The sequence below is a fragment of the Erinaceus europaeus genome, chromosome 13 (assembly GCF_950295315.1).
Source record: "Erinaceus europaeus chromosome 13, mEriEur2.1, whole genome shotgun sequence".
Lineage (NCBI taxonomy): Eukaryota > Metazoa > Chordata > Mammalia > Eulipotyphla > Erinaceidae > Erinaceus > Erinaceus europaeus.
Window position 1 is genome coordinate 64,836,778 of NC_080174.1, and position 23,283 is coordinate 64,860,060.

The 23,283-nt window shown below is 42.3% G+C and overlaps 1 protein-coding gene across 3 annotated transcripts in view; it reads left to right on the plus strand.

Annotated features, from left to right (window-relative positions):
* The window catches only part of HIVEP3 (HIVEP zinc finger 3), a 577,811-nt gene that overhangs the window by 121,044 nt on the left and 433,484 nt on the right, over nucleotides 1-23,283 (plus strand). For all 3 annotated transcript variants that reach the window (XM_060206103.1, XM_016189578.2, XM_060206104.1), the window contains exon 2: nucleotides 261-372. The gene's annotated coding sequence lies outside the window, so the exon portion shown is untranslated. The remainder of the gene's footprint in view (nucleotides 1-260; nucleotides 373-23,283) is intronic.

Consider the following 23,283-nt stretch of genomic DNA (forward strand, 5'->3'; position numbering starts at 1 on the left):
TACTGTTTGGGTTTCTGATCGTGATTTATATTTATTCAGAGGAATAACAGAGGGTGGATCTGTTCCCAGCGAGCATGCTCACAACCAGCCGACTCTCCCATTATCCAACTGCCTAGTTTGGTGCTCCAATGTACATGTATATTCCGTGTGTATATGTGTGTATACAAACACGCATGCATGCCTGGATGGACATATGTGCGCACAGGTTATTTTCTAAGGACAATTCTTTCAATAAGGTCTTTACCCCTTACTTGAAACAGGTGTTCATGAAAAAAATGCACAAAATCCCGACTGACCGGAATAATTCATGAAGAAGGGGCTGGCTCCGTGGGTCAGAGAACACAGGACCAGTTTGCCATCCCAAGGCCGAAGGTAGGGGACTCTGGATTGTTATTCGGCTGATAGATTCCTTGTGCTTTCTTTATTTATTGTGGGTTCCCTCCCCCTCCCCCCTCCCCCCACCCTGCGACCGCCCGGGGGGAAGTGAAATAACAGCGAGCTATCGATTCCATTTTGTCTTTGCCTTTCTCGGGCAAGGTGTATGGTTGCGGGAGCAGGGACCAGGCGCGAGGTCGGGGGTGGGAGACGGCCGCACAGCGTGCAGGGCCAGGGGTGGGCTGAGCTCACTGCCAGGCCTGGTGCTGGGGGAGCAGGAGAGCCTCAAGTGACCTCCGCGCGTCAATCACCCGCGCTGTAACCCTATAGGCACCGCGCGCTCCTTGCTCGCTTGCCTCCAGCCAGGCTTGGTGGCACCAGCGCTCTGGCAATAAGGCTCTTTTCTGATGCTCAGCTGTGGGGCTCCTGCAGCACCTGCATTTTCCACTGCTCCTCGGGTTTCGTGCAGGCCGACCCGACCTCTCCCTGTCTCTGATTTTGGTTGAGAACAAGAGAGAGAGATTCTGGTGATGCTGGTTGCAGGGGGTGGGAGGTGGTAAGGCAAAAACAGAAGGGCTATCTTTCCCTTCTCCCTTTCATCTTAGCCCCCCTCCTCAGGATGTTTCTAAAGCAAGATCACTAAAGTTCACCCGTGCCCTCCCTCCGAACAAAACCAGTCAGATAACAAACTCCTACCCCACTGAGGAGTCTTGCCCGACTGCTGACAATGTCAATGCCTCCCACTCCTATTCCAAGTTATGCCCCACGTTTGATCATCATTTAAAAGGAAAAACACTGATGGTGCTGAATGGTCCCAACTGAAACTGTCCGGGCTGCCTGAGGACTCCTAAGTTCTGTGGCGGCAGTGGGTGAACCTGACTGGAACAGAAGTGGTGGGGAGAGGAACTGGATTGGTGTGTGTGTGGGGGGGGGGGGGGAAGCCCAGGTGTCTGTTTTCTTGAACAAGGTTGCTTTGATGTTGCTAGTTGTAGGTTAGAACCACTGCTCTGTGGCTCTGCCGGACCTTAAACTTAGGGCTAGTGACTGCAGGCCGGAGGGCTAAGGCGTTTGGTGGCTGGGTGAACAGCACCTTGGCCAGCTTTCTGCTGCAGTACCCTCAAGTTTCTGGCAGCCCTAGATATTATAACCTCACAACAGTACCCCCCCCCACACACAGTATCTTTCAGTTGTGTTGAAAACTGGCTTCCTTTCTGGTGTTGAGAGTGGGGAGAACGGGGTGTTTATGCTGAACTCATCTCCACAGAGATGTTCTCCAGCCTTGTGTAAGGGATTATGTAACCCCATCTAATGATCAGGAGGTGTGTCCAATCAACGGTCCATCATCTACTGTGCTCACCTCCCCCTGAATATGGAAATGGGGTCCCCTGTTTAAGATGTCTTTATGTTAACTTGTGCATAATTGGGGCAGGGAGAGCTTGGAGTAATTCCCGCCATATAAGTGGGCATAGACCATGTGGCTGCTGTGTGGAAAGTGGCTTTAGGTTGGTGCTGATCTGAAACCCTTCCCATGTCCTTTTAGCTGGCATTGATGGTTTGAACTTGCATTTGGCCATTTCACCCCCCTGTAAACTCTGGAGCAGGTTGAAATCACCCATACAAGGTTCTTTACCTCAACAGGCAGTATTAACCCAGAATCCAGGGTTAGCCCAGGCTCACTTGTTTTAGGTTCCGGCTGCTCCCAACTTGCCCTGCTGGGGGGTGAAGGGAAGAGTTTCTGGGGTTTCGGTTTTGCTTTGGATCAGGCTACACAGTGGAACTGAAAAAGTAGACCTCAGGTACTGGCTAAGCTATTTGATGTTTGCTCTTTAAAGCTGCGGGACTCACAGAGACTGGAAACCCTTCAAATTATTGCAATAAAATATTGTGAGTTTTATTTATATATTAAAAGTTTGCAAGGTGAGACAGTTGTCCTCCAGGGAAGGAGCCTGTGACACTTAGCTTTCTTGTCTTCTGCTCTTCTCCATTTAGCCACAGGACCTGCAAGACCCAGGATTGTCAACATGGCATCCCTTCATCCAAACCCCTTAATGCCCCAACCTAGGGCTGTTGGGCAGATTTTGTGTAAAAAGTAAAGGCAAGTAAAAGATGAATTTAGCTTGTAGTTTTGGCAGACTCCCAGCCCTGTCTTGATGGGAGCTAGAGTCTGATATGACAGCTGGATAGTCTCTTGCTTCCTGCTCAATGAGTTCCTAGATATCCCCCAGGTTCTTTTTGTGTTCTCTGTGCAGCTCATCAAGGAGGCCCTCCCATCCATTCTGTTCTTCACTTTTTTTCTTTTAATTCTTTTCTTCATTGCCACCAGAGTTATTGCAGGGGGATGAGGGGCTCTGTGCTAGCACTACCAATCCACTACTCCCCATGACTTTCCCCCCATTTTTGATTCTCTCTCTCTTTTTTATTTGAAAGAACAAAGAAATTGAGAAAGGAATGGTAGGTAAAGAGAGAGAGAAAGGTAGGTGACTGCATCATGCTTTACTACTTGTAAAGCCCACCACCCCCAGAGTGGGGAGTGGGGGCTTAAACCTGGGTCCTTGTGCATGTTAACATGTGTGCTCAACTGGGTGCACTACTGCCTGGCATCTTCATGCCATTTCTGGTGAAGTCAAAGCAATTTACAAGTGTACAGGCATACTAGGCAGACAGGGCAAGAAGTATTGATTCTAAAAATAGATAGCCATAGTGATTTTTCTCTGTAAAATGGGTATTGCTATCATAGCCGTAGCAACTCCACTGGTATGTCTTTAGAAGAAAATGAGATGGATTAAAAAGTAACATGTTCTGGGGAGTCGGGCTGTAGCGCAGCGGGTTAAGCGCAGGTGGTGCTAAGCTCAAGGACCGGCGTCAGGATCCCGGTTCGAGCCCCCGGCTCCCCACCTGCAGGCAGGTCCCTTTACAGGCGGTGAAGCAGGTCTGCAGGTGTCTGTCTTTCTCTCCCCCTCTCTGTCTTCCCCTCCTCTCTCCATTTCTCTCTGTCCTATCCCACAACAACGACATCAATAATAACTACAACAATAAAACAACAAGGGCAACAAAAGGGAATAAATAAATAAAATAAAAATAAAATAAAAAAATTAAAAAAAATTAAAAAAAAAGTAACATGTTCTCTGTAGCTGATGAGTGCTAAGATAATACCACGACATCTGGAACTTCTATTCATATTATTTTACTTCTCTAGTTGGGACCTAAGTGGTAACTAAAAGAGATGGTATAGGGACCAGGTGGTGGCACACCTAGTTAAATGCACACATTACAGTTTCAACCCCCTGGTCCCCACCTGCAGGGGGAAGCTTCATGAGTGGTGAAGGAGGGCTACAAGTGTCTCTTTCTGTATTTTTCCTTCTATTTCTCCCTCCCCCTCAATTCATCTGTCTATCCAATAATAAAAGTAAATAAATAAAAAATATATATTTTTATAATTTTTAATTTTTTAAAATTATCTTTATTTATTGGATAGAAACAGCCAGAAATCGAGAGGGATGGAGGAGATAGACAGAGAGACACCTGCAGCCCTGCTTCACCACTCGCAAAGCTTTCCTCCTGCCGGTGGGAGCCAGGGACTCGAACCCGGGTCCTTTTGCACTGTAACATGTCGCTCAACCAGGTGCGCCACCACCCAGCCCCAAACATATATTTTTAAGAGAGATGGTATAAATCTTTGGGTTGTGATTCATTTATTTTGATCATTACAGGAAAAATTATTTTTTCCCAGATCACTTTATTGGAAAGTTAATGGTTTATAGTAGAGCTGTTGATGCATGTCTACAGTCATCTCTATGTATTGGTGTCTGAAAAACACTCTCACTCCTAACCTTTTTAAAAAAATTATTTATAAAATAAAAAATATCAAGAAGACCACAGTATTAGAGGGTTACACTTCCACACAATTCCCACCACCAGAGTTCCATATCCCATCTCCTTCCTTGAAAGCTTTCCTATTCTTTATCCCTTTGGGAGCATAGACCAGGATCATTATGGTCACCTCCAACTTCTTAGGTCCTTTTTCACTTCTATGCATCAGGGCCTGGAGGTCCACTCCTTATCTCCCTTCCCCTCTTTCCCCAGAATCCTTTGCTAAGGTGCAACAGACTACACTCAGCCCATTTTACTTTGTATTTTCCCTTTCTGTCCTTGTTTTTAAATTCTACCTATGAGTGAGATCATCTAATATTCATCCCCCCCGCTTTTTTGGCTTATCTCACTTAACTGGTTCTTTCATGTTATAGCAAATGTTATACTCTTTTCCAGTACTCTTAATTTATATACAGCTCCAAATACACATATTAAATTGCAAGATATTAAAAAAGGACAGCTCAAAAGTTATTGAAGTTCTTTTTTTCAAGTGTCAGTAAGAAAAGCTAGTAATGTAAGACTAAATATAAGTGAAATTTAGAAGGCAGAGGAATTCAAGACATACATCTGAAGGCTACTTAATATAAGTAATGTAAGTAATTCAATGAAATATTATATATTTTGATGAGTTATAGGAAGTCTATATTGCAGCATAACTGATGTTCATAATGACTCATACACATCCAGAGCTGTCTAAATTATGTTTCATGTGTCTAGTTTAAGAAGGTATGAGAACTTAAGGTATATCCCAAATGATTTTAAGTATGGTGCTGAAAAGAAAAAAAAAAACTGCACATACAGGGTAGCAGAGTCACTGAGGTTTCTGTAAGGAGTCAAATGATAAAAATTATATCACAACTATATAATTCTATTGAAATTAACTGAGAAATTTGTGATCTTTTGCTAAGATGGAATATGAGAACCTATCTTGTAATTAGGAGACACACTTAGAACCTTACAACTTGGCAACTTTAATGATACAAGTAGAGAGATTCAGTGATTGGAGAGACAAGCAGGGGAAGCTGCTTCCTATGACATGAATTAATTCTTCCCTACCTTCCTGCTGGGATTCACACCTGCATGATTCCACCAGTTTTGGTGAGCTCTTTTAAATGTCGGGGGGGGGGGAGGGAGAAAGAGAGAGAGTGAGAGAGGAAGTCAGATTAAGTAGGTAAGAAAAAGAGAAGACACAGTGCTGATCCACTATTCATGATTCTGCCATGTGTGTTGCTCTGTGTGGTCCCATGGCTTGCATTCTTTACACCACTGTAGAGAATGTAGTCTTCCTATGACCACTGTGCTGTTAAAAAAAAAAAAAAAATCAAAACCAAACCAAACAGAAAACAAGACTCATCAGAGAAATGAGTTCAAAATGGCAACACCCTCATACTAAATTATGCAGTTCATGGTCAAAACAGGCAGAATGTCTGGACAACAGGAACAGTGCTAAGCTCTCCTGACCCTCTGCCAATTTGCTCAGTTATGACTTACTCCAAAACAAAGGTCACAGGAGAAACAAAAGTAGAGGAAAATGAAGACTCATGCTTTATAAAGAGTAAAGAGTTTTGTTTGTTTTGCCAGAGCACTGCTCAGTTCTGATTTATGGTGGTGATGAGGATTGAACCTGGGAGCTCAGAGCCTCAGGCATATAAGTCATTTACATACTTATTATGCTGTCTCTCCAGCCTAATAAAGAGAATTTTAAAATTTAAAACTTATGTTGAAAATATGCTGACATGAATTAAAAGAAGCTGGAGAATATTGTTCAGTTTCCAGACACACATAATTTCTTTGTTTTGATAAATTGTTTGCTGAAAGTTTGGAACTTGCTAGAAGGCACTGTCAATACCAAGTCGTTGGGTGTGGTCCAAAATGTTCGGAACTCTGAAGTTTCCATGCATAGAAGCAAAAAGATATCATTTTTGTAAGAGAGAGAAAAGGGTAGTGTTGGAAGTCATGGGGTTGAGGGAGGGGCAATTTAGAAGAGAATATAGGGGCTGGTAGTGAGAAGTGACTGGCCACCCTCTTGGGAATGTCACATTTGGGAATATGTGTTTGGAAAGTAAGACAGCAGGGGTCTTAGGCTTGGCCCATTGATATAAATCATGTGATTCTTCTTTTCATTACTAAGTGTTACATGATGACAGATATAGGGGGCATTTTTGTCAAAAAAGGGAGAAGGGTGGGACTTTCCAACAGGATGTGTGGTGGGTATGAGAATGTCTCTCAGAGTTAGAGAGGGAAGCCAGAGAGAAGTATAAGGATGGTAGTCCCAGGAATCTTGGAAACCTTTTGAACTTCCATGAGCTCTTGAGCTAATATTCAGGATTAGCTTGAAACAAACAAACAAACAAACAAACAGATAAAATAAGTAATGTGTATATGACTATGTTTTAAAAAAGTGACAATTAGAGAGTCAGGCTGTAGCGCAGCGGGTTAAGCGCAGGTGGCACAAGGACTAGTGTAAGGATCCTGGTTTGAGCCCTGGCTCCCCACCTGCAGGGGAGTCGCTTCACAGGCGGTGAAGCAGGTCTGCAGGTGTCTATCTTTTTCCCCCTCTCTGTCTTCCCCCTCCTCTCTCCATTTCTCTCTGTCCTATCTAACAATGACGACTACAACAATAAAACAACAAGGGCAACAAAAGGGAATAAATAAATAAAATAAATATGTTTAAAAAAGTGATAAGTAACAGAAAGATGTGGAAAAATAAAAGCAGTAATAAATATGTTGTCATGGTCTTCTGACCTAGGTCACCTAGGTCAACCTATTCAGTTGTTCATTAGGTTTTTGTGTTTGATATTAAATGCTGAAGCTATATGAAGATCTGAGGAGGCCTGACCAATGTGAACTATTTTATTTTATTTTTAAACTATCTTTATTTGTTTATTGGATAGAGATAGCCAGAATCAAGAGGGAGGGGAGAGAGAGAGAGAGACCAAGAGACACCTGCAGCACTGCTTCACTATTTGCAAAGCTTTCCCCTTAAGGTGGGGCGTGGGGGCTTGAACCTAGGTCCTCACACACTGTAACATGTGCACTCAACTAGGTGCACCACCACCCAGCCCCTGTGAACTATTTTAGTAGAAGAATTCTCAAGTCCTTCTCAATTGAGATCTGAGATGGTAGACCCTTCATGTTCTCTCTGGGAACATCTCAAACTTGACAAGTCACCATATTTAGAGATGCAGGAACACTTGTATAAGTTCTTGACTTCCTTTTGAATCCAGTTTTTGTCCAAAGAGGAGAGGTTCCCATGATCAATCATAGACTAATGATTATTTGTCTTTTCAGCTTGCACTCAGGGAAATCAAGTTTCACTCATTTCCAAGAAGTTTCTGTTTTCTGGTGTCATCATGGATGGGAGTTTTGACAAGGTTCCCTCTCTTGCTCGCTAAGAGACTCTTTGTTGTGCTGTCGTTTTGTTTCTTGTGCTTCAGGCGAGGAACACTTGTGCTATGTGGTGTGTTCACAAATAACAGAAAAGTGAGTGTTGAATCTACATATGCCAAGACTTTGCTGGGGTTGCTGAAAAATTGCACATGTGTGCAACCTCCTAACCCCCCCCCCCCCCCCACACTCCTTTGGCCCTCAAAATATACTCAATACTCTCTTAGAAACTTCCCTCAACTGTCAGTAAATCTCAGAAGGAGAATTGGGGCATCACACAGCTGAAGCATGTGGTAAAGGACATAAAATGAGAGCATCACTACTGAAATCTAGGCAAGAGAAATTGAATGTAGTCATTTGCTCCATGCCCTCATTTTGAATATTTCAAAATTTGAGAAGATTCTGGGAGATTAAAAAAAAAAAGCACTGTGATTATGATTCTATCAAATAAAAGAGACAGAGCATTATGTACTCCAGAGATTGGGTACTGCTGTGTCTCACTGAAGAGATTTTTATGAGAATATTTCCAGAGTGATTCTAATAGAAACTTTAAAAATTTTAAGTAGGTTTAAGAGCTCTGCCAATTACAGTGGAGGAGATCATCTTTGACAAGTAGCTAGGAAAAATAAGGTAGGAACTACAGCATGTTGATAGAAATTTCTTGTTAAAATTTTTTTAAATACACTTCTCTTATAATTTTTTAAAATTTATTTATTTATATATTTATTTATTACATTTTGTTGCCCTTGTTGTTTTATTGTTGTAGTTATTGATGTCGTCATTGTTGGATAGGGCAGAGAGAAATGGAGAGAGTAGGGGAAAACAAAGAGGGGGAGATAAAGATAGACACCTGCAGACCTGCTTCACCGCTTATGAAGTGTCTCCCCTACAGGCGAGGAGCTGGAGGCTCGAATCAGGATCCTTACTCCAGTCCTTGCGGTTTGTGCCATCTGCGTTTAACCCACTGTGCTACTGACCGACTCCCTTTAAAATTTATTTATTGGGGGATTAATAATTTACAATAGACAGTAAAGTATAGTGGTTTGTACATGCATAACATTTCTCAGTTTTTCACATAACAATTTAACCGCTACAATTTTTATCAGTAATTTAATAGTGGTTTACAAGATTATTATTGCTATTACTATGTTTGCTAGCAGGATTATTACTGGGACTTGGTTGCCTCCATGATGAATCTATTGCTTCCAGCAGCTACTTTCTCTTTTTTTAAATTTATTATTTATTTTTATTATTATCATACAAATAGAATAGGTGAGAGAAGAGGAGAGACAGAGAGACACCCACTGCATTGCTTCATCACTCAACAAGTGTTTCCCTGCCTGAATTGGGGGACCTAGGACTGGAACCTGGGTGCTTACACATGATAACATGTACTTTACTGGCTGCGCCAGACCTATGGTTTACAAGATTACAAAATTGTGGAGGTTAGTTCCATACAACTGCAACCACCAAAGTTCTGATGGCCTCTCCTATACACTGATAACTACCATACTTTTAAAAACTTCGTTTAAAATAATTTTAATAAGTTTTTGTTTTATTAGGGAAGTATTGGGTCACAAGACAGTTGTTGCCACCTGGGTACAGTTTCTCATTCTTTCATGGTAGGTGTCTACGCTCCAACCCTACCACCAAGTACAGTCTTCCTCCATCATTATGTATTGGGTTCCAAGTATACACTAGATGCAGAAGAGAACCTATAAAATGCTTATAAAGAAAAATAGTATGGCCAATACTCATATACTGACTGGTCAATTTAAGAAAAATGTTATTCGTACTTTTGAAGAGTGAGTAATTTCTGTCTCCGTCTTAACACATCCCTTCCATTCTCAGGGAGAATGATTTTCTGGAAATTTCTGTCTCTTTCCCATGCTCTCTTTTATTGTCCTACTGTTCTCTGTCTGCATCCTAAGTGATATATTATTCAATTGTATACACTTGTGGGTATCATATAAATTAGGGGTGCAGAACACCTGGTCTATGTGCCTTCTAGGGCCAGCAAAATCATTTGTTTACAGAGGGAGCTCAAAATTCAATAAATCCAGGAACTTTTTTAATAGCAACATTAACTTAATTTTTAAGTTGATGAATTCAGTAATAGTTGAAATATTTCCATTTCAATTGGTAAACTGCTATTTAAGTGACTCCCCCACCTCAGGAGACTGCTTGTGTCCCAACATTTGGTGCTTGTCTTTGGTGTTCTGTAGCTACACAACAGTGCATCTGAGTGTCTGTTTCTCTCTATTCCTATTGCAGTCACTGAATTTCCTGGCTCTATGTGATAATATAGCTTTTAAATTTTTTATTAGTGACTTAATAATCATTAACAAGATTATAAGACAACAAGGGTACAATTCCATTCAGTTCCCACGTTCTGTGTCCCATGTTCTCCACTGGAAGCTTCCCTATTCTTTATCCCTCAGAGTATGGACCAAAATTCATTCATTCTATCTTCCTTCTTTCCTTCCTTTCTTTTTTGTAAATTTTTAAATACTTATTTATTTATTCCCTTTTGTTGACCTTGTTGTTTTATTGTTGTTGATGCCGTTGTTGGATAGGACAGAGAGAAATGGAGAGAGGAGGGGTAGACAGAAAGGGGGAGAGAAAGATAGTCACCTGCAGACCTGCTTCACCTCCTGTGAAGCGACTCCCCTACAGGTGGGGAGCCGGGGGCTCTAACTGGGATCCTTACTCTGGTCGGTCCTTGTGCTTTGTGCCACCTGCGCTTAACCCTCTGTGCTACCGCCCGACTCCCCCTTCCTTTCTTTTTTTCAGGACAGAGAGAAATGGAGAGAGGAGGGGAAGACAGAGAGACACCTGCAGACCTGCATCACTGCTTGTGAAGCGACTCCCGTGCAGGTGGAGAGCGGGGGGGGGGGGGGGGGAGGACTCGAACTGGGATCCTTATGCCAGTCCTTGTGCTTCACGCCAGAAGGCTTAACCCGCCGTGCTACCGCAGGACTCCCCCTGAATCAAAATCTTTATGGGATGCAGAAGGTGGAAAGTCTGGCTTCTGGAATTGCTTCTCTGCTGGACATGACGTTGGCAGGTCAGTCCATACTCCCAGACTGCTTCTATCTTTTTTAGTGGGGTAAGACTCTAGAGAGGTGATGTTTCAGGACACATTGGTGATCTTTTTTACTCTTTTTTTATTCACATTAATATATATCCTCAAACTGACATTCAAACTTGGTTCTCATTCTGGACAGTAGCACTTACTAAGTCTTCACTCACTAAATATCTCTTACACACTTCCCACCTTATTTGTCGCTTAAAGATTTTATTTTTATCAATCTCAGTTTTCAGTTTTCTTAGCGCATCATAACACTGGAAATAAAAGTTTATAGGGTCTTTACTACTAGAGAAAGATAGAGATAGACCTGTCAATGCCCATGACCATTGGAGAAGCAATTACAGAAGCCAAACCTTCCACATTCTGCACTCCAAAAAGAATTTTGGGGACCAGGCAGTAGCACGCCTGATTAAGCACACACATTACAGTGTGCAAGCATCGTTAAGGCCCCCACCTGCAGAGGGGTAGCTTCATGAATCAGGTCTGTAGGTGTCTCTTTCCCTCTCTCTCTCTATTTCCTCCCCCTAAATTTCTCTCTGTCTCTATCTAATAAATAAATAAAATATTTTTTTTTTAAATAAGAATTTTAGTCTCACTTTCAGAGGGGGAGAAATGTTTGGGGAAGATGAGCAGAGGGCTCTGAACTCGAATTTCATCAGGACCTGGAGAGAGAAGAGTAAAAGACACACACACACACACACACACACACACACACACACACACACACACACGGGGGGAGGGCAATCTACTTGTGTTGACATTAATAAAAGTAGATTTATCTACAAATTAAAAAATACTACTCTACAATTGAAAAAACAGTTGAAAAGTCAAAAGTTTTAAAAAAGGGAGCAGAGGACAGAAACAACAGAATAACAGCAGAAATAAAGACAAATAGGAATCAATAAAAATTCACATCAGAGGAAAAAACATTTATAGGGTTTTTACTATCACAGCCAATAAGCCTTAATATGAAATTAATATGCTGAGTCATTAATAGAGTATTTTCTTTTTTCTTCTTTTTCTTATTGCCTTCAGGGTTATCAGTGGAGCTCGGTGCTGGCACTACACACCCACAGCTCCTAGCAGCTATTTTTTTCCCCTTTTTTCCCCCATTTTACTCAATAGGACAGAGAGAAATTGAAAGGGTAGGGGAAGACAGAGAGGAAGAGAGAAAGAGAGACACCTGCAGACCTGTTTCACTGTGAAGTGTCCCCGCTGCAGGTAAGGAGATATATTTCCTATTCATAAGTCTTTATTACAAGGTCATTCTGTTCCATGATTCATTGAATAGATACGATGTTATGTTCTTTGTAGTGTAATGTATACAGGTCCCTTCCAAGCTAAGATAGAAGACTAGTTGGTGTTAATGGATGAGATATAGATATTTTAAACTTGCTGGTAAGCATCTTACTGGCATAGAAGTACAGGCTATTGAGTAGATAACAGACACTTTGTCCTTCAAATGCAGAAGTACATCAGCTATTAGAAAGTTAATTCTTCTTCCTTCCTTTCATTTATTTATTTATTTATATATTTTTTTCATTCTTTTTTCTTGATAGTTTGTGAGAGTTGATGAATTCTGGGCTGCTTTTCAGCTCCAGACTTGCCTGTCTTGTTTTTGACAGGACATTTTTTCCTACCCCAAAGCTGGATGTCCAGAATTGCTTATCTTTGCTCTTACGGCTTCCCAACTTACCTCTCCCCATTCCTCATCTTGGGAACGTCCCTTCATAGTGCCCTAATCTTTTATTACATTTATTTATTTATTTATTTAGTAGAAATATCCAGAAATTGAGTGTGTGTAGAGAGATAGGGAGAGAAAAGAAAGATACTTGCAGCACTGCTTCACCACTTGGCAAAGCTTTTCCCCTGCAAGTGGGAACTGGAACCTTGAACCCAGGTCCTTGCACATTGTAACATGTGTGCTCAACCAGGTGTGCTACCACCTGACCCTTCTGCCCTAATCTTTTTATTCTAAGCACATTATTTGAATGATAGACCCTACTACCCAGGGGGGGAATAACTCTCTTTTGGGGAAAAAATGTATGCAAGCACTTTATTTTCCTAGAGTGGCTCCCTTAACTTCTAGCTAACAGGGCTTGGCTGGCATCTGGCATCTGGCATCCCTTCCCCCTTCCACTGCCCAAGTGGCTGGGTTTGTGCTTGATTGAACTCCACATCCATACTTTTTGACTGAGGGACTGTATACCTTTCTGCTGCTATGGGAGGTTTGTCCAGCAGAGCCCTGACATATGACTCTGATGTCTATTCCTAGGCAGGTGGCCCTGCTAATTACTTCCTGATGTAGCTTCTGAGCAAGAGGCCATTGGGTCACCACTGTCTCCTTCCCCTCTTGTGAGCCGACTAGTGGTGGGGTGTAGCAGATGGACATTCCGGCTGCCACTGCCACCTGCAGGCCCCAGGGAGGAAACCATGCCAGTCTCATGTTCTGTCCCCATTCCTGCTGCCTCCCTGTTCTGTTGACTTCTCTATTCGCTTCTCATTCAGCAGGACAAGGGCTCCCAAAATGTGGTACATAGGAAGCAGGTGGGAACTAGTTAAAAGCTTTCCACTCAAACTCAGGGTTTAAACTTTTCTAGGGTTTAAACTCAGCTTGCAGCTTACTCCAGAGCACTGTGGCATTTGCTTCCCTGTTCTCCTCTGCTCCCTCCAGCCCCCCCCCCCCCCGCAGCCTCTCATTTCTACTCCCAACTCCATATGTTTTAGAGAGAACAATTCAAGGGAGTGTGAACATTTTTCTTGGACAGATATAAATGACCTCCTTTCCTCCCTCCTAAGTTCAAGGAATTCCTGGAACATGTAATTTTTTTCCATTGACTATAGACATATTTTCTGCCTGGGAGGTAGAAGTCACAAAGGAGTCCAATGAGAGCCTTGTGGGCTTGCCAGTCTTCTCTGTGGGTCACTGGCCAGTTTTGTAGAACATCTGCCTCTCTGATGTCATCTGAGAACCAATCCTCCTGGGTGTCTGATCATTCCCACTAATCTGTAGTGGCAGTGCTGGAAATACTTGGATCATAGCAGCCTGCCACTAGGCTTGGCTTGGGAAGGAGAGTAGATTTTCAGAAGAGAGAGAGGAAGAAAGGAATGGAGAGAAGGAAACAAGGAGATTAAAAAAAAGAAGAGAGATATGGGCAGAAGAAGGGAGGGATGAAGGGAGGGGAAAAGAAAAGGATAGGGGAATAAAAGGAGGGAAGAGTTAAGGAAAGAGGGGAAGAAAGAAAGGAAAAAAAGAAAAGAGACAGAAATTGATGTGTTAGCTCACCTGGTAGATCACCTGCATTATCATGCAGGAGGTCCAGGTCCAAGCCCCCAGTACACATGAGAATAATGTCGCACTGGTGGGGGGAGCTTTGGTGTTACAGTGCCTCTCCCTCTCCCTCTCCCTCTCCCTCTCCCTCTCCCTCTCCCTCTCCCTCTCCCTCTCCCTCTCCCTCTCCCTCTTCTTCTTTCTCTTCCTACCTAAGCAGAGTTGTCTTGGAACAGTAAGGCTCTGGCACTGATGATAATAATAATAACACAGAAGGAGGGGGGAGGAGGAGCAGGAGGAGGAGGAGGAGGAGGAGGAGAAACAGTAGTTTTTTTACTCCTAATTTCAAAGCTTAGCATAGCCCAGATGGGACTACATCAAGTCCCTTCTTAGAGAATAATTAAATATAATGTATATATAATAAGATTCACTGTTTTAAGCAGACGCCTCAGTGAATGTTGAAGTGTATCTATACCTGTGTGGCTCCCACCACAATCAAGATTATGGCACCATTTCATCAGCTTTTTAAACTTTCCTGTGCCCCTTTGCCCTTTGTTCTCCCCTCTTACCCACTTTCTCTGACAGCCTCCCCTCTACTTTATGAATCCAGAATTTTGCCCTTTCTAGAAGCCCATATAGATGGGATCATAAATCAGAGTCTGAACTCTTTGCTCCTGACTTCTTTTTAAAAATATTTATTTATTTATTTATTCCCCTTTGTTGCCCTTGTTATTTTATTTTTGTAGTTATTATTGATGTCATTGTTGTTGGATAGGACAGAGAGAAATGGAGAGAGGAGGGGAAGATAGAGAGGGGGAGAGAAGGATAGTAACCTGCAGACTAGCTTCACTACTTGTAAATTGACTCCCCTGCAGGTGGGGAGCCAGGACTTGAACAGGGATCCTTACGCTGGTCCTTGAGCTTTGAGCCACCTGTGCTACCCTGCTGTGCTACTGCCTGACTCTCTGCTCTTAATGTCTTTCAGTCCGCATGATAAGAAATTCACTCGTGTTGTGGCATCAGCAGTTCATTCTTTGTGTTGCAGAGTTGTATTTTATCCTAAAGACACACTGAATTTGTTTACCCATTCACCTGTTGATAGAAATTTGGATTGCTTCCAATTTGGGGCTTTTGCAAATAAAGCTTCCCAGTACATTCACACACAGGTCTTTGTGTGGACATGTCTTTTCATTTCTCCTGCATGAATACCCAGTCAAATCTCTTTTCTTCTTTCTCTCGCCAGCAAGTGGAATGCCCACTTTATTTGTCTTTGTGCCTATCAGGTTGGCACCAGGTGGCCCTTTCTTGCTTTCTTCTTATGTGTGAGCGTCACATAATTATGGGATTTTATACACTACTACCTTAATATGTCCCTGTGACACTGTGTTCTAATTGTCTGTTTCATACCTTTACTGGACTAGAATAGAAACAATGTGGCATAAAAATCAATAATAAAAGTGTTGGTGTCAGACAGCCAGGGTACATATTCTGATTTGCCATGAACTTGAATGAGCCTCTGTGTACCTCAGTTTCCTTCTCTTCAAAATTTGAATAGTGAAAGTATCTACTGAATGGAGTGTGAAATATCACCTGGGAGATAAGTTGATAGACTTTACATATACTAAGTACTAGGATTATGTTGTTGAATCACTTAACAGACAGGATCACTGGGGTCTGGAATGCACATAGTCAACTCTCTTTGGAGAGAGTCCTCACCTGCTCCATTGCCTGGCTCCCCACCTTCTGCAAATCCACTGGAGCAACTACTACCTTCATGCTGGGTGGACAGCATTTGTTCTCTTTTGCCTCTTCCCAGCTCTCCTTCCACCCAGTTTGCTCATTTCCTCTTGCACTCCTTGAATTAAAGCTCTATTTCTTTTCTTTTATGTGCTCATTACTCCTTGAAAAGCAGAGCTACAAATTGAAGGAATCCTGCTGGTTTGTTTTGTCCCAGTTCCTTCCCTCTATTTTAGGTTCAGACTCATCAACCATATAGAAAATCACACCAGGAAAAGCCCTTTTCACACTCTGAATATTCTTATACCCTGGTTTTCATGAATCTTCATATATAACAGGACTTGAAGTCCTGTGTGTATTGGAGATAGGGCAAGGAGCCTCAGAATCTTTATCCTTTAGTTATTTCAAGGATATAGTGGTTAGGACATGCATTATGGTAGCCAAGGTTGTAGATGTCTCTCCCAGGACTCTGTCATCTGCAGGCCAAGGCCAGAGGCTCCCTTTGAATGTTGATTCTCTTATTAGGATGGAGGATGTGAGGCCTACTGAGAACATAATTGGCAACACATATTTAAGACTGCTCAACCCTCAATCCAGAGAAACATTTTCCAGAACTGACCTTTTTCTTACTCCAAGAATAATTTAGTGCTAGGGTGGTCAAAAGTATTAGAGAAATCATGTCAGATCAGTATTGGAACGTGTCAATCTCAAATGAGGTCCCCAAACAGAAGTTTCCTATGGACAGAAAAAGTTACCAGTATAAGTATAGTTCTCCCTGAATGAGGAGTGTCTCTGGAGTCCAGGAACTCTGAGTGGAGCAGTGTGGTAAGCGCCCTCCTTGGGACACTCAGTGCAAAGCAAGGTGTTAAGTATCTTCTTTGGATAATCTCGGTTAATTATCTCTGATGAGTAGAGAGAATGGCTATCTGTTGTTATAGCAGTGGATTCCATGATTCTGATTTTATTGGTCTGGGGCTTTTAAACAATCTCAGTTTTTTTTTTCTTCTTCTTCAGGGTTATTGCTGGGGCTCGGTGTCTGCACTATGAATCCACTGCTCCTGGAGGCCATTTTTCCCCTTTTGTTGCCCTTGTTGTTACCCTTGTTGTTTTTAATGTTATTGTTGTCATTGCTGTTGTTGTTGGATAGGACAGAGAGAAATTAAGAGAGGAGGGGAAGACAGAGAAAGATAAATACCTACATACCTGCTTCACTGCCTGTGAAGTGAGTCTCATGCAGGTGGGGAGCCGGGGGCTTGAAACAGGATCCTTATGCCAGTCCTTGTGCTTTGCACCATGTGTGCTTAACCTGCTGTGCTACTGCCCAGCCCCCTTAGATTGGTTTTAATGTGTATCCAAGGCCAGGAATTATCTTACAGACAAGTAAGCTGAAGCTTCAGAGGTCAAAGCCACTGGCTCAAGAATACCCAGCTGGGAGTGGAGGTGCAGGATGGGAGCACAGTCCTGTGTGACTGTATTTCCTGGACCTGGGAGACACATTCTGTGTGCTGATCACAATGCTGTCAGCACTGGCTTCCAGTGCAAGACAGGAAGTGGTCAGCAGGGATCCAAAGATGCTGACGGCTTTTCCAGTACTTCCTTGCTGACCCAACACTCTTTAGAGTCTGAGCACGCCTGTGCTCCAAGTCTGAGAGGCTTTCAGAACAGAAAGATGTTGGCCTTGAATTCTGGCCAGCTCAGCAGAGAGGCTTACCCTGCAGCACCCTTCAACTATGACCCATGCTTGCTTGGGCACATCTGACTCTGAGAAAACAAGGATGGATGCTTGTTAATTTCTTTTCTAATATAGTTCCATAGCTAGGCATAAATGTCTTGGTCCTTCCTGTCCTTCCAGGCAGGAGGAAACAAGTCAGATAAACGGTGATTTGTCCCATCTCTCCTCAAGTGAGAAATGCAGCAGTGGGACACCCCAAAACTGAGCTCTTAACCCTATGCACCAGCATTGCTCTGAAGGCCTCACTCAGATCATCTTATTTTATCCTCATAAGAGTCCTGTGAATTTCGTACTGTCAGTCATCACTCATTTTATTTCAGCCAGGGAAACTGAAGCATGAAACATCCAGGGATAGAAGTGACAGTAATCTCAGGCAGTGTGATGTTATGGCTCAATTCTGAATTATCTAACTGCCTCACTTCCCAGGGAGACTTCTTTGCATTGTTCTTTAATTGTTACAGGAATGTCATCTGGCCCCTGGTGATAAAATTCTAAAGAGGGAGACTTTTTTCCATCTCACCATTTTTGACGCAGAGCTGGATTCATGGTGGGTATCCAATACATATGAATTTGTTGCTTTATATCATTCTATTCCTGTTGATTTTACTCCTGAGGATTCCATACTGGAGCAATACTGCAATACTGTAATAATAAACACATTCCAGCAATGTTATACAGATCACTCAGTTTTCTATGTCTTGATGTTTGTTTTTCATTTAATGTTGTTTTTTTATTGCCACAATGACTATTGATAGCGTTCAGTGCCTGTAACAATGAGTGACCTCTTCTTTCTTCTTCTTCTTCTTCTTCTTCTTCTTCTTCTTCTTCTTCTTCTTCTTCTTCTTCTCCTTCTCCTTCTCCTTCTCCTTCTCCTTCTCCTTCTCCTTCTTCTCCTCTTCTCCTTCTCCTTCTCCTTCTTCTCCTCTTCTCCTTCTCCTTCTCCTTCTCCTTCTTCTCCTCCTCCTCCTCTGTCTTCTTCTTCTTCTTCTTCTTCTTCTTCTTCTTCTTCTTCTTCTTCTTCTTCTTCTTCTTCTTCTTCTTCTTCTTCTCCTTTTGTTGATAAATGACAGAATAAAATTGAGATAGAAGGGAGAACTAGTGAGGGAGAGAGAAAGAGACACCTGCAGCTTTGCTTCACTACTCAGGAAGTTTCCTTTTTGCAGGTGAGGTCCAGGGCCTTAAACCTGAGTCCTTGTGCATGATAACATATGCTTGTGTACTAGGCATCACCAACTGGCCCTTATTTCTTGACTTTTTTTTTCTCCCTCTAGGGTTATTGCTGGGGCTCAGTACCTGGACTATGAATGCACTGCTCCTGGAGGCCATTTTTACCATTGTGTTGCCCTTGTTGTTGTTGTTATTGTTGCCATTGCTGTTGTTGTTGCATAGGACAGAGAGAAATGGAGAGAGGAGGGAAAGACAGAGAAGGGGAGAGAAAGATATTCACTTGCAGACCTGCTTCACTGTTTGTGAAGTGACCCCCGTGCAGGTGGGGAGCTGGGGGCTTGAACTGGGATCCTTATGCTGGTCCTTGCACTTTGAGCCACGTACACCTAACCTGCTGCCCTACCGCTTTGCCCCCTATTTCTTGAGTTTTAAAGTATTTCTAAATGCATCAAGTACATTCTTACTATAAATATCAATCAGTATTTGCTTATGTACTAAATTCTCACTCTTACTGCTTTTTGTCCCCTTCAGGAGACTTGCAACCTTTTAAGGATAATCATCTAGACTAGAAAAAAAAACATAGTTGGTGACTACCCTGTTCTGTCTTCATTCATTGAATGAAGCTGCTGTAGGTCCTGCGGGGCTATCCGATATAAAGTCTTTCCTAATTTAGTAGCAGACAGTGCTGGCACTCTTCCCAGACAATCTTGGATCAATCTCTGTGTGTTCATCCTGCAGCTTTCGTGGCCTTTGCCTCTGTCACCTTCAAAGGATTGTCCAGTGGTCAAGGAGGCAGAAGGCTTGGTAGCCAATATCCACGGATAAGGGAATACCAAGTCAGCTGCCTTGCCTTGGGGACAAGAACATGTCATTTACACTCCAGGCATTCTCCCTGAGCTCAAGCTGAGCTGGGACTTCACCCAAGGTCACACCCTGACCATGGTTCTCCCCTTATTTATGCTGCCCTCACTGAATTTCCAGGGAGCATGTATTCAATGAGTCACCTGCCCAATATTTGTCCTAGGGGGGAACATATGTTAAGGCATGGGCATGACATTTGGATGTCTTTCTGACCAGAAAATACTTCCAAGTATCGTGTAAGCTTTTTTTTGTCAGTACCCTGCCTTCTGTCCTAATCTAGGATCTCACCTTTTCAGGGGCACCAACCCTTCTCTCTTCTCATAGCAGTAACTTCTCTTTGCAGCCCACCCACTTACCAGCTGTCCCCTTTTCTGCTTACTAACCACACTGGTTGTGGAGAGAGCACAGTGGTTTATGCGACAGACGTTCATGCCTGAGGTATCTGAGGTTCCAGTTTCAGTCCCTAGCACCACCATAAGCCAGAGCTGTGCAGTGCTCTGGTAATAAATAAAAAAATAAATTGATTAAAAAAGGGGTAACCAAAATTCTGCTCTGATTTTTCTTGCTTGCTTCCTTTCTTCAGTATTCAACAGACATTTCTTTTCTATCTTGTATAAAAAGTTTTAATTATTTCATATGGGACAGAGAAAGAGAAGCCATAGCATCATTTTAGTACAGGTGGCACCAGAGACTGAACTGGGAGCCTCAGGCATCTACCAGCCAAGTTGCTTTGCCAGAGCTCTCATACAAAGAGACTCCTTACAGAATGGGAGAAGATCTTTATATGCCATAAATTCACAAAAGGCTAATAACTAAAATATATAAAGAGCTCATCAAATTCAGTAACATAACAACAAAAAATGACCCCTTCCAAAACTGGGGAGAGAATATAAACAGAAGGAATGAAAAGATACTTTTTTTCCCCCTTTTTTTTTCACCAGAGCACTGCTCAGCTCTGGCTTATTGGTGGTGCAGGAGACTGAACTGGGACTTCAAAGCCTCAGGCATGAGAGTCTTTTTGCATAACCATTGCGCTATCTCCCCCACTCTTTATTGAAGCAAAAGTTAGAAAAAGAGGTGTGCAGCACCTGCCAGCATTAGAGTTTATTTAAGTAAATTTCCATGGTAAAGAGATTTAGACAGATTCATTCTGTACAAATAGACAGGGACTATGCAAGTTTCAAGTATATTTTAGTTTCCCTTCTAATCATTTTGGATCAATCCATCATATTTTAGTTAGTTAATCTATACCTAGTAATGTGTCAGAATCCATATCTTCTCCCCTTTTCTTTCTTTCCTCCCCTTCCTTCCTTCCTTCCTTCCTTCCTTCCTTCCTTCCTTCCTTCCTTCCTTCCTTCCTGCTCTCTCTCTCTCTCTCTCTCCTTCTTTACTTCTTTCTTTCTTTTTATTTGATAAGACAGAGAAATTGAGAGGAGAATGGGGGAGAGAAAGAGAGATTACCTGCAGCCCTGCTTCACCACTCATGAAGCTCACTCCTGCCCCTTCAGGTGGGAACTGGCTCAAACCCAGGTCCTTGCTCATGGTAACATATGTGTTCAACTGAGTGCACCACCACCTGCCCCCTTCCATATCTTCTCCATTAAGCCTCTGAAAACATTTTTTATTGGGAGATTAACAGTTTACACTCAACGATAAATACAGTTGTTGGTACATGTGTAAAATTTCTCAGTTTTTTGCAAAACATTCTACCCCCCTCCACCTATGTCTTTCATCATAGTGCACCAGGACCTCAATGCAATCCCAGTCCTTCTCCCTACTCCCCCAGAGTCTTTTACTCTGGTGCAATACACCAAACCCAGTCCAAGTTCTGCTTTGTGTTTTCCTTTCTGATCTTGTTTTTCAGCTTCTGTCTATGAGTGAGATCATCCCATATTCTTCCTTCTCTTTCTGGCTTATTTCACTTAACATGGTTCTTTGAAGCTCCGGCCAAGATGAGGTGAAGAAGGTGAATTCACCATTTTTAATAGCTGAGTAGTATTTCATTGTGTATATAGACTACAACTTTCTTTTCACAGAGTAAGACTTATTAATTATTATTATTATTATTATTACTATTATTTATCAGAGCACTACTCAGCTCTGGCTATGGTGGTGCAGGGAATTGAACCTGGCATTTTGGAGCCAGGCATAAGAGTCTTGTCATCTGTTGTTGGATGACACTCATCTGTTGTTGGACACCTAGGTTGCTTTCAGGTTTTGGCTATTATAAATTGTTCTGCTATGAACATAGGTATACACAAATCTTTTTGGATGTGTGTGTTTGGTTCCTTAGGATCTATCCCCAGGAGAGGAATTGCAGGGGCATAGGGTAGGTCCATCTCTAGCCTTCTGAGAGTTCTCCAGACTGCTCTCCACAGGGGCTGGACCAATTGACATTCCCACCAGCTATACAAGAGGGTTCCTTTGTCCCACAACTTCTCCAGCGTTTGTTGTTGCTGTTGTTTCTTATGTATGACATTCTCACAGGATGAAGTGGTATCTCACTGTTACCTTTATTTGCATTTCTCTGACAGTCAATGACTTGGAGAATTTTTTCATATGTATGTTGGCCTTTTGGATCTCTTCTTTGGTGAATATTCTGTTCATATCCACTCCCTATTTTTGGATGAGGTAATTTTTTGTTGTTGTTACTGAGTTTGGTGAGCTTTTTCTATGTTTGGCTATTTGTCTTTTGTGTATTTATGGCCTATAATATCTCCCATTCTGTAAGGAGTGTCTTTGGGTGGAGGTTTCTTTTTTTATGAAGAAGCTTTTTAATTTGATGCAGTCCCACTGGTTTATTTTTGTTTTTGTCTTCCTTGCAATAGTATTTGTATCCTTGAAGATGTCTATGAATTTTAGATGGAAAAGAAAGCTGTCAATATTTTCCTATAAGTATTTGGTAGTTACTGGTCTAACATCCAAGCCCTTGATGCATTTGGAGTTCACTTTTGCATTTGGTGAAATGTACTGGTTCAGTTTCATTCTTCTGCATGTTTCAACTCAATTTTTCAACAATATTTGTTAAGGATAACTCTCCTTTCTCCATTTAATAATGTGGGCACTCCAGTCAAAAAATAGATGTCATGTAGGTGTGGGGGCTTACTTATGGGCTCTCAATTCTATTCCACTGGTCAACTTGTCTATTTTTGTTCTAGTACTAGGCAGCTTTGATTATAATAATCCTGTAATATAGTTTGAGATTTGGGAGTGTGATGCCTCCAGTTCTGTTCTTTTAAAATTATTTTTATTTATGAAAAGGAAACACTGACAAAAACCATAGGATAAGAGGGGTGCAGTGTCACACAGTTCCCACCACTAGACCCCCCTATCACCTCCCCTGATAGCTTTCCTATTCTTTACCTCTCTGGGAGCATGAACCGGGGCATTATAGGGTGCACAAGGTGGAAGGTCTGGCTTCTCCTCTGAACATGGGTATTGACCAGTTGATTCATACTCCCAGCCTGTCTCTCTCTTTCCTTGGTGGGTCAGGGCTCTGGGGAAGTGGGGCTCCAGGACACACTGGTGAGGTCATTTGCTCAGGGAAATCTGATTGGCATCATGTTAGCCTCTGGAACCTGGTGTCTGAAAGACGAGTTAACATATAAAGCCAAACAAATTGTTGAGTAATCATGAACCTAAAGGCTGGAATAGTGCAGATGAAGAGTTGGGGGAGGGAGGTCTCTGTTTTGTAGATAGTTGGTAGGCCTATTTTACTTATATTCTAAAGGGCCCATGACTATATCAGTTTTTTTTTTTCCCTGAGCTTGGCATCTGATATGCAGGTGGAAC